Raw genomic sequence first — 9,598 nt, 5'->3', positions numbered from 1 at the left:
TGGAATGAACTTTTTTCGCGCAGGAATGTCAAGCAATCAAGGAGAATATTTTTTATTTCTGTAATCGCTCCAGTGGTAAAAATATATATTTTTTATTTGAGGTATTTATTCAAAATTAATTCAACAATTTTATGTAATTCATAATGTATATGCAACCTAACTGTCACTAGAAAAGTGCAAAGCAATAAAAATCATCAAATTATAAACATTATTTATTTAATGCTCCTCTCCTGCCCTAATATGAATATAACATATTATAACATTTCATTATCGACTCAGCCGCTCAGCCCCAGCAACGAATAACGATGCCGTTCGTTATTACGTATCTACAAGCTTATCCGAATTCTTGGAATACTATGTTATTAAATAACAGGTATGATACTATGTTATTGGGTTGGGGTGTTATTTGTTATATTAGGTATCGGAAAATAACCGTTATTCACACCTCTACCTGTAATGTCTCACAGGAACTCCTCTGGGCCACGAAGCTTCTTGTAAGACTTAATTATAGTTATCTTTTGAATGCTATGCTGTTTCCTATGCAGAAGGCTGCATAATTATTTTATTTATTTAACGCCCATAGGGCTTTTACATGGTTGGTAGTATAATTTTAATTTGACAGATACTTTGAAACATAAAAAATAAGAATAAAATTACATTTGATAAAAGCTATGCAACAAGTCATACAAACACAAGAAACAAAAACAGAAAATTACAGCTATTTGTAGGTTTACATGATGTGTTTAGGGGTATTGTTGAAATAAATGATAAATGATCCACAAAACTTGCCAAGTTGGTATTGAATATGTCAACATCACCCAAGTAATGATTTCCCATGGTGTGAAGTCGTTGTATCGGAGAGTGGGTAAATAAATTTTTAAATGAATTTCTGAATTTCACACTTTGTTATATTGTTCTTGTCAAGATGTGTTCGGATGTCTTCCACTGTTAATTCCTTCAGCATTCTGAATACAAGAATGTTCCTCATCTTAGGAAATATTCATGATACTAAAAACCGAATTTTCTAAAAATATTTTTAAGATATTATATAACAACATCAATATTGCCATTTTTTTTAAATATTAGCACTATAGTACACCCAAAAGTCACGAGCCGCCACTGACTGCAAGACAATAGTCAGAAGTTCCTAATTCATTCCTCAATGCCCACGGTGAATGTTCATTGTTAGTCCCTGCTCTGCCAGGCTGTTAGTTTCAGTAGCCGTTGAATTTCTGAACCCAAACTATATTTTTTCTTACTTCAACATGTGAAAACTATAAAACAGCCTGGTTTAGGAGCTATCTTACTTGTAGGCAATAAATTCTTAAAATAAAATCCTCCCCGTCAGAATAAATTAATGCAACAAATGGAGTCCAACAGGGTCTTGGTCCAATCTTGTTTATAAATGATATTACAAAAATGTTTCTTGGTGAATTTATCTTATTTGGTTGCTGATGACCTCAACATTTTTAGAATTGTTCAAATATTTATCATTATAATATTCTTCAAGATAATATAAATTGTTAATTTGGTGCAGTAAGAACAGACTTTACATAAATATCTCAAATTGGTTTTTAATTAAAATATTGAAAACAAAGCTCTTGAAACATTAATTAAAACTTAGACATCATTTTAAACGAAATCTCTAACAAGGGCTTACTAATGTCATTTACTCTACGCTCGATCATCCGCCGGTGGGAGAGCTTTCTGTCTTGCTCTGTTGACCGAGCTTAGAGTGAGACAGACAAACTACCTCGGGTCAGCCCGACTACTCTGTTCACCGAGCGTAGCACATGGCTTCGAACATAGTACTGACAATAATTAATCAAAATTCAATCAAAGTAATAATTCAAAACAATTATTAATTGTAAAAAGAATTTTTCGGTAGTGGAAATGTATGTGAGGATGGCATTGTACCAATATTTATGTTTTATTGGAATCAGTTTCAGTTTAGCTGGTCAATTTCATCAAATTGTTATTTTGAAATGAGTACATACATTGTGCACATTTATCGAATAATTCGGATAACTTTACGATATCATAAATTATTGCGTTAACTTAAAATAAATACATAATAATATCATTATAAATTTAAAAAAATATATGAATTACCAACATCTAGAATAATCTATAAATTAATGTATTACTTACGTACGAGTATGTATGATGCCTAAGAGCAGTAAGCCCTATGTTTTTTGGTAGGGTCTTTTTCATGTCTATAGAAAGACTATCCTAGGCTAAAGGCTATATATAATAAATTATATTTATTTATTATAATTAAAAAAAACACATTTCCTACGACCCTTTCTTCACATGGATATTGCTCGAGTACTTCATTCAACGTTAATTTATTTGAATTTTACATTACACTTGAGTGAAATTTCAATTAACAGGAACTTTTCTACAACGGCACCGCCCGCCGGCCGCTGAGCACATCCTTTTCGGGCAGTTCCGATAAACTTCAGCGTCAACAGAATGAAATCGTACCAGGGCTGCAGCATTACATATAACATAAAAAACACAATTGATATTAATTTAATTTTTTTTATTTATTTCTGTTGTGCATTTATTTGTTTTTATTTTTTATTAATTACAAATATTAAAATTATTTTTCGTGTGTCTATCTTTCTGGAAGGAGTTCTCGTGTAAAGACGGACGTAGTACATAAATACTTAAATACAAGATTATAAAATAGTAGGTACTTACTTTAATTTCAATTAATTTAATTTAATGGACAATTTGAGATATCACCTCAAGGGCGCTTTGCAGTTGATGCAGGTATTACAAAAATATAAATATTACGAAAATAAAGTGAAATTAAGTTAAGTAAAATGAAGAAAAGGAACAGGTGACACGGAGATAGAAGATGGAGACTCTGCAGCAAGAATCCTAGGTGGTGAAGAAACTGGACCAGCTGCTGCAGCGAGAGAGTCCACCTCGTCTACCAACAGTGCCAGCATGAGGTTCGTCATCCATCCAGGTATGTGTCTGCTGCTAATAAAACGCTGACACAATATCTTCACATAGATTTCAGACCTTGTGAGCACCGCTGTGACGTTAGACAAAGATAGAAGATGGAGACTCTGCAGCAAGAATCCTAGGTGGTGAAGAAACTGGACCAGCTATCATAGATTTTTAACCTAACCACAAAGTAATTGCTTATTTTTTCAACGAATCTCCAGAAATCCATTTGGATATATTTTCCTCTCGCCACACAAAAATTTTCAAATAAAAAACCAAAATCAATAAGTACAAAATAAAATAGACGATGGGGTCTGGAGGTTTGTGATCATACGTTGAGCGTTTGTGACGCCGCGCGTCCCAATGTGAACTGTGAACTCTTTTGTGTTCGTCAAAAATCCGACAGGATGCGGTTCGCCGAAAGCGGTCCACGTGCATTTTGTTTGAGTTCACAACCCCGTCCCAACCAGCGGCTCGTGAAATTTTTCGGCGAGCAGATAATATACGCACTATAACTGTACGAAAGATATACGGTCTAGGAAGAACGATGTAAGTGTGCAGAATGAGTTAATGAAGAATGAAACAAAATACAAAGGCATGGTTTTTGAAAGAGTGTACGAAAACGGTGTGCAATATAACTAACCACCACGCCGTCTTCCCACAGGGGGAGGCAGGGAGGATAGACCACCACAAAATTAGGGGAGACCCAGGCAAAGCGGATGTGTTAAGGGAGATATTAAATAAAACAGACAATGTTTGCATAACATAAAAACTTTATCAAGTGTAATGTTAAAAAAATGTTTGTCTACAAAAATAAATAAAGGAAAAGGTAATATTAATTAGAATTATAAAAATAATGTAAATTTAAAAAACTCTTCGCATTGTTCACAAACTTCGAACTTGGGCTCCGGGCAAAGAGAATTAGGAATCACAATCGTAGTAGAAGTAAGAACCATATCCACTTTATGAGGTGCATGATTCGTGAGCCCAATTTTTACACTGGCTGCATCGAATCCAATACTCTGTTAATGATTCAACATAATTTTAGTCACAATTAAGGCAAATCAATTTTTTTCAAACTTTTAGTCCGCAGGTAGATGGGCCAAGTTTTTATTTTCTTTATTATTTCATTTATTTTTATTTTTTCGAATGTTGGCTTCATTTTTGTATGTTTTTTTATGGGATATTTAGTACGCAATTGCACATAATCAATCAAAAAGTTCATTCTCTCGGGCAAAGTGAATGGTCTCCGCTTTGCCCTATTCGCTTTGCCCAAGGCAGTATCAAATAACATTTTGTTAAAAAATACAATGTGGTTTCTGTATTTCTTAATTAAAGTTAGTTTTTTAGATAGGAAACCAATACACATTGGATGAAATAAACACATTAAATATAACCAAATAATAATAATCACAAATACCATGGCGTCGGTAGTGATGCGGTACACCGATTATGAGAGTATTAGCGCATTGTAGTGGTAATTTTCGGAAATATTCAATTCATCCGCTTTACCTGGTCCATTCGCTTTGCCTGGGTCTCCCCTATGTCTCGCCACTACTGTTGAGAAGGACCAGGGCCAGACCTGTGCAGGCGCAATTAAAGCAGTCCGCTCCGGTCACTGATTGCTAATTGCCCCTCTACTAGCACCAGGCGCCGTTTGGCACTGGCCCGGCCTTGGGTAGGATACGATTTCGGAATAAATTTGCATGCGGTACCTACTCAGATACTGAAATTAGGTGTCAAGGTGTCTCTCCTCAAATGAGGTGAGAATGAAAAAGCCAAAAAGGAACTAAAATCTTGTACAGTCAAAGAATATTTTCAAATGTAAATACAAAAAAAATTCTGTCACACTCTTTACAATACCCGCCTCAAGCATTTTAGTCACTTAATTGTGCCATGTCCTCGGGCAACACCGAAGAATAACAGAAGAGTAGACATGTATGAATGCGAATAAAGTAAGGAGTGTGCGCCAATATAGAGCTGTGTGGTGGTCAAGCCTCTATGCCAATGATACTCAACCTTTTTCTTCTGCGGGCCATATTCACATGTTTGTAAAGCTACGCGGGCCGCAACACTATAGTGGTATGACAAAAAATATCATGAAACCCACCACCCCCGTTTTTTTGGAAATCCATTTGAGTAACCATCAGTGTTGCCAACGGATCTTGGCCTAATGTCGCCGTTTTTCAAACATTAAGTAGCCGAATTTCAGTTGCAGTAATTCTAATGAACTCACATAAATTCTGCCCACATATTCCCCACAAATATTCTACGTAAGCTTGATTCCCCCTTTATTATTCGAAATCCATGGGAGGGGGGGGGGTTGTTACAGAACTTCGCCGAAAAAAAAAATCCGCACAGCCAAAAACATCATATGTAATTCCCCACAACAATTTTTCGAAATCCATGGTGAGGGGGGGTAGCTACGGAATTCCATTTCAAATAATTCCTCACATTTTTCCGGTCGCAAAAAATATTATATCAAATACCGGTGTATTTTTGTAAGGTAAGTTCAAGAGGTTTTTGTTATGTCTTCGTTGGCAACACTGGGAGCCATTTAACTTTGGAGCTGTCAAAAATTTATGTGTTACCACGAGCAAAATTATTTGTGCGCATATTTGTCTGTCAAATCTTTGTTTTTTGGAGATAGATCTAGCGTGTGCAGTAGCAACACTTTTATACCAGATCTGATGTTGACACGACAACGACTATCCTCTTCGGGTTTCAATGTCTGTACGTCAAAGTCGCAATTAATCTCAAATTAACGTGATATAGAATGCCAGATTTTGTAAATCATGTTCCTGATATTAAATGTATTGAGGGCCGCACAAAATAGCTTGGCGGGCCGCAGGTTGAGTATGACTGCTCTATGCCTACCCCGGCGGGATGGTTAGTTAGTTGTTTTTCGTCTAATTAACCCATTTGATACTGTGTATGTATGTTAAGACAAAAAAACGTTTGAAATTGAATTCACCATTCGTACATAGGTTTAAATATAGCAATGAGATAATGTTTTTAGCTGGAATTAAGTGAGAAAGAATATCTACAATAATATACAAATTAAAAATTCAAATATTTTGTGTTACGATTGTGGCGACCCTAATAACTTTCACACTGCGGCACTCCGCTGTCGGCCGAATGAGCAAACTCGCAGCGCGCATTTTGGCAAAATAGTTCTTTAAAATTAAAAGCATAAATTTAAACTAAAATTGACAATGTTAAAGCCCTACTTACTCATGAAAGGTTACACCACTGCTTTCCTTACATTTTCCAGTACGACTTTTACAATATCGGCGGGCGACTGATGCTGTAATATCTCACATCTCACAATTATTTATTTATTTATTTGTACACGCCCAATTAGGGCTTTTACATAATATGTAAAAGCCCTAATTAATCATATTATGATACAATTGAAAATACATTTGATATAATCAGAGAGTAAAAGAGATATAACCATAAAATATGTACCAAATATAGAAATATTAACTTAAAGCAACAAACGGAGTAAACTATAGGATGCACATTCCTATACATTTTGAAACATTGAAAATTTATAAACATTACAAAGCTATCGAGATAGACACACAGATTTAATAACAATGTTTTTATAGGCTGGTAGACATTCAGTACTGTTGGTGTTCATGTGATATTTATTCACTGCTCTGTGCAGTCGGTTCATTACTGAATTTATTTCGGCTTTGGTACCTGCAATGTTACAATGCATATGGTAAGATACCTTCTGACGAACCGTTCTACTAGGCACATGAAAGTCAATCAGCCTAAGGAGTTCAGGGGAGTCAAACATGTTATTAACAATTTTATAAAGAACAAATAGATCTGAACATATTCTTTTATCTTTTAATGTGGCAAGACCCATGACTTTCAACAGTTCAATAGGAATTCCTAATCTATAATTTATGTTTATGATGATTATATTTTAATGATCCGATATGCGTGCCCGTACTTCGAACGCCAAAGCTGGCTCTACTTATAAAGCTCACTAACAAATGTTGGGATTTATATATTGGTTAACCAGATATCTCAACCGCATTGATTGAACTAAACTGTTATATTTTGCCTGTGTTAGAAGTCAACCAGAGTACAATTCCCCCGTCTAGAACCCACATTACAATATTCATGTAATAGTTATTGTAAGAATACAAATTAAATTCTTTCATTTTATAAGTTATAAAATGGGTATTCCAGCAATTTTGTTAAACTATGACGGTTTTTTAAAATCAAATTAATATGCTTAAATTGTCTGTCAGAAGGATTTTCACTGACTTGGTATTTCTATATAAAATTCTAAATGATGCGTTTGATAGTCCCGAATTGGTTTCGATAAGCTTTGGGATTTCGCTACATAATACTAGAAGTCGGAATTTATTTTAGAGCAGCAATTCTGGGACTAACTACCATATGTATTCCTCATTGCCCAAAATACCTACATATGGAGGGAAATAATTATACCGAGTCAGTGATGGACATCTTCAAGTTATCACTTAACAAATACAAAAGATTGTTACTAAGCCAGTTTAGTTACGTATAAACTGTTTAATTTTTACTATTCATATGTAAAAGCCCCTAAAAAGGGCGTTGATAAATAAAGAAATGTCTATCTTTATTATGAACAGTAATTATTAGCCTGAAAAGTCCATATAAATTGAAAATCTTTTGAGAAAAATAAATGCCGCCGACAGGAATTGAACTCGCAGCCTTCTGATGGCCGGTATTTTTTCTCAGAAGATTTTTCAATTTACATGTGTATTACAGACTAATAATTATTGTTCATAATAATTTATTATCCTTTGAGGTTTGAGTAAAAACCTTGTCTTGTAAGCTGTAAAATATATTGCTCAACTTTACAGGTGAAAACACAGACATCCAAATTGATGAACTTACCCTAACATGAAATCTGGGTGGTATTTTGACGAGCTGGAGGCAAACAACGTAACCATATTTTTGATAACAGGAAAAAACTTGGCGAACTAAGACATTAGTCTAGTGAGTGGAATGTCGTATATCTATGAAAAACCCCGATGATATTGATCTATTGAGTGGTATATTTATGCATTAGTCGTACATTGGCTGTCGAAGAGCTCACATTGAAGACCCTGCGCAAAAAAAAGTAAAATTCGCTGAAGGATGGCAAAAGTTTGCAGCGCAGACAATTGTAAAACTCTTCTGCTGGATTTGAATGTTCATTTTTAAACGAACCGCCTGGCGTAGCGACTCTAAAAATGAGTGAGGTGGGTAAATTATAACTCATTTATAAAAATGTCCAACTAAATAGTGTAAGGGGTGCTCTTGTGTACTTGCGAGCTGACCGGTGTAAATATGAAATTTCCTCCGTGGTCGAGACTTTCGGTCGCGGATTCAAATCCAGGCCTGCGCCGGTAAATTTTATTAGATGAATTTGTTAATGAATGAATAGTCACAGTTCAGGACGATTCAAATTTTTTCTACATCGTTTGAATCACACCACTAGGGTATCTAGCACGGTCGATCAATGGATAAACAACAGTTCACTTCAAATAAATTTTAAAAAACACTTAGTCGTTGTGCACCATTGTTTTTTCGTTGGCGGTCTGCAACCGTGTTCAGAAACGATTAAAAGTTACCGATATTATCGGCTTGAGTAGAATACAAATAAGAAAATAAATTACTCAATAAAAAATATAAATATAAAGTACTAAAGAAAACATTTTTTCAAAAGAAATGTATGAACGCGTAATGGAAACTTTAAAAAAAATACAATATTATAGCTAAGATTATCTGTGACAGTTTCACTTGATTAACTTTTTTGCTTTCTTATAAAATTATTTACAAAATAAACAAAAAACAGTTTTTTGCTTGAAATCGAACGTTTCTAGACTCCGTTTGTCAAGCGATTTTAATGCAAGACGAAGAAGACGAAATTGATTGTGCTCCACCACGGAAAAAGTCAAGATACAAGTAACATGTTCCCCGTATACCTTAACGAGGCAAAAATAAATGCATGTTCGAATGTGAAATACTTGGGGCACATTATTAATGAAGACCTATCGGACGATGGCGATATCGAACGACAAAGGAGAAGCCTAAACATAGTGTCTAACATGATTGCCCGCAGATTTTGCAAATGCAGCAATACCGTTAAAAAAATAGTGTTCAACGCATTCTGTACTAGCCTGTATACGTGTGAGACATGGTGTCACTACCGAACTTGCTCGATGGAACGACTCCGAATTCAATATAATGACGCCTGTAGAATCATATTTGGATACCGAAGATACAGCAGCGCATCGACAATGTTCACGGAACTAGGACTGAATGGATTTGCCGGCCTGATGAGACACCGGCTCACTGGAGCCAACACGTTGGTGACCGCAGCCTACCAGCACCAAGCGCCACTCCTGAGTGAGCCCTGGGCCCAAGCGCACTCAAGACAACACCCTGCATAGTTGTCCTTATTTGTTAATTTATTATATCTATTATACAAACAAAAAAATGCAAATCAAATTCAAAATTCAAAAAAATATTTATTGCACAAAAAAAAATACAAAGGGTATAACTTATAGGTTACATCCTATTTCTTCCAGCTAACCCAACATCTATATGGGACGTGTGGGATTGCACTAACCTCCCCACATTC

Source organism: Hesperophylax consimilis, chromosome 23 (assembly GCF_061612785.1).
Source record: "Hesperophylax consimilis isolate HC1 chromosome 23, BYU_Hcon_1.0, whole genome shotgun sequence".
Lineage (NCBI taxonomy): Eukaryota > Metazoa > Arthropoda > Insecta > Trichoptera > Limnephilidae > Hesperophylax > Hesperophylax consimilis.
Note: the sequence above shows the minus strand (reverse complement) of the source record.